This window comes from Oryzias melastigma, linkage group LG19 (genome assembly GCF_002922805.2).
Source record: "Oryzias melastigma strain HK-1 linkage group LG19, ASM292280v2, whole genome shotgun sequence".
Lineage (NCBI taxonomy): Eukaryota > Metazoa > Chordata > Actinopteri > Beloniformes > Adrianichthyidae > Oryzias > Oryzias melastigma.
The window spans coordinates 2,191,257-2,194,446 of record NC_050530.1 but is presented as its reverse complement, the minus strand read 5'-3'; the positions used below and the strand labels follow the sequence as shown (position 1 = coordinate 2,194,446).

Here is a 3,190-nt window from a genome sequence, read left to right as displayed (position 1 = left end):
TTTGTTACCTGGATAAACCCACAACAGCATCTGTTTTTGGTCGTGATTTATGCTGGAAGAAATCAAGCAGCCGGTAAACTTGATTAACACACGAGATCGTTTGGAGATCCGTCACTGTCGGACTGTCGACTTCTGGAGCTTCTGTCCGTTTGTGTGTTTGTGTGTTTGTGTTAATTTATGAGCCTTTAGATTCCGGGCTGTAAAGCCAGCAGCTGTGCATCAAACAAAAAAACAGGAGAACTGGTCTGTTTGTGCAGCTGCAGACGGAGCAGCTTCCTAAATATTTCATAGACGTGACGACTCGTATTTGTAAAAACTTTATTGCTCCATAATTTTAGACAGAGGATCAGCGTGACACGAGACGGATTAAACGAGGTTTAGTTCAACTTTTAATTGAAATAATTACACTTTCCTTTTTTTCCTTTTGTGGGATAACTTTATTGCTCTAAACAATTAACATTTTGTTTAATATAAATGTTCAATTGTTAGCTTAAAACCAAGTTTTCAGAATGAAACCTGATACCAGTCTGCGGAGGGAAAAAACGACCTAAACTTTCTCCGTTTTATCAATAATCCGATTCTGAAGGAAGTTTTATTTTGAAAAACTGCTGGATTCTCTCCACCACATTTGACTCATTTAAGATGCTCGATCTCATGTGGAAAAGCTGTCCGCTACTTTCTTAAATTAAAACGACCCCCCCCCCCGCCAAGCTAGTTAAGTTAACAAAAAAAATGTTTTGGGAAAGTTTATTTTAGAAAAAAAGAGAAGTATGAGGACGAATCAGGATCCGCTTAAAGTGATTTTTTTTCAAGTTTTCCATATTATTATTTCACATTTTCAATACCTTCTAGTTTTCAATGTGTATTATCACATTTAAAGCTGCTGTCAAATGTTCACATTTTTTTTCTCAAAGTGTGTTTTGTTCACTTTATGGTCCTGATTTGACCCCAAAGAGAAAACTTCAAAATAAAAGAACTTTACATTTACACAGGGTTCCTCCGGGGTCTTAAAAGCATTTACAAATGTGGACATAATACCTTAAAAAGATTCAAAAAGTCTAGAATTTTTTTATATCTGACCCTTAAAAATTAATTAATAAATGTGTCATTTAAAAATGTGATTATTTGGATGAAATGATGTAAATTAACAGCCTGAGAACCGGTTATTATCCGATATTTGTTAATAAAAAAAGAACATTAAAGAACATTAAAGCATCATAAGATGATCAAATAGGAATAAATGAATAAAATGGTAAAAAGACTGAGATATTATGGCCTTAAAAAGACTCAAATTTAACTGGAATAAACTTTTTTCCCCTAAAATCTTAACATCTTTTCTCCAAATCTGAATTTATTGAGACACTTGTTCCCACAGACCATAATATTAATGCACAATATTCATTGAGCAGATGTCTAATGTTTGGAAAAATGCTGCTGATAAAGTTATTCAAACGGAGGATTCACGTTTATCATTATATTCAGAAAATAACTGTTTTAGTGCCTTGTTGTTTTATCATTTTGGCTGTAAAAGTTTGATTTTTTTTCTTTTTTTTTTATGTCCACTTTGACAGTTTTGAGTTAAAAGAAAATCTTTATTATATTTTAATGGTTCCAACACAAAATATTAATAAAGTTTAAAGCAGCTGCAGATGTTTTACTGATGATGATCGTGACCCTCAAAAATGAGGGAAAACTGGAGGTTAGAATAGAAAATCACTATTTAAAGAAAAGATGAGATTCATCAAAATAACAAAGAAATTTGTTACAAAATGAGATAAAAAAATACAAAAATAAATCAAATCTACTTGAGATTTTAATTTATAAATCAAAATAAATGATGCTATCGTCATAATAGTGTGATAAACAGACACGTCAAAGAAGTTGATGAAACAGAAACTAATAAATAAATACTAATATTAATTCATTTTATTTAAAAGCAGTTCGGGAGCATCTCCCGGGTGCCTTGTTCAAGGGATCGACAGCATTTGCCCAAATTCTGCTGAGTCAGCTCATCCTGACCAGTGACTGACAGCAGGATGGAGGTGGGCGGAGCCTGTCGCCTCCCAGACTCGGTCAGAGGAAGTTCTTTAAAACAATGCAGAGAGAAGAAAGGAAAAAGCGGCGAGACGTTTGGATAACGGTCGGGCAGCAGGGCCGTAATTAGCGTCTATGTTTAGGTCCAGTTCGGGCGCGAGCGACTCGTGGAGGAAGCAACTGTGCGTGAGACAAACAAAGCTCGGGTCGGGCGCCGCTGCAGGCGAGTCTGCGGTGCGAGGAAGAGGATGTTTCCCTGGAAAGCATCACAAACAAACAAACTCCTTCAGCCGCGTAAACACAGAGCAGCTCCAGAACCTGTAAACAAGCTCCGCCCCCAGCGCGGCGTGCGTCCAGGTTGTGGCTTTGCAGTATTTATGTTTGGTGTCACCATGACGGTCGGCCGACACCACAGAGGTTTCCATGACGACGGCCGGCGCTCCGGAACCAAAAGCTTCATTTAATCTGCAGGTTTAAACAAACGGAGGTTTTTCCTTCAGAGCGAGTCGTCAGACGGCGTTTGAGGAACCGTCGACCGTCGAATCAGATCAATAGTTTAGAAAAGAAGTGAATGTTTGCACTGAGTCCACAACACTGAAGCTGGAAACTCCTGAAAAACAAGAGTGTTTATTTTTAGGGCATAAAATTGACGAATTTTAGGAAAAAGTGTCAAAACTAAACCGACTAAATTCAGATCCCAGATGCTTTAAAAGGAAATAAAAACGTGTTTTTTTCTTGTTTTACAGAGTTTTGGTTTATAAAATAAATAATAAAACCACAAAGAACTATGCAGACTCACTCAAAGCTTTAAAATAAATAAGTCAGTTTTTGTCTGAAATGAAATTATCTGCAGAAATGTTTAGTGTGATTAAAAAAAAGGGAAGATTGTAAATATTTTCAGTCTCAAAACTAAGTTGGAAAGTTTCTTAATTTATGATTTTAAACCTGGAGAACCAAAAAATCAAATTCTTTCCGACATATTAAAGTTAATTTGACAATTTTATATATTTATAATTCTCTTTAGGTAATAATAGCAACTGAAAATGTAAAATAAAAGAAAAGGAAAAAGTGGCCTAAAATGTAAAAAATATATATATAAAATATATAAAAAGCAATTAAAAAATTGGAAAAAATAAAATTCAGCCGGCTGAATACA

At 35.2% G+C, this 3,190-nt stretch overlaps 1 protein-coding gene across 3 annotated transcripts in view; it reads left to right on the top strand.

Annotated features, from left to right (window-relative positions):
• LOC112153956 (transformation/transcription domain-associated protein) overlaps nucleotides 1-3,190 on the top strand; it is a 118,663-nt gene that overhangs the window by 113,419 nt on the left and 2,054 nt on the right. The window lies entirely within an intron of this gene.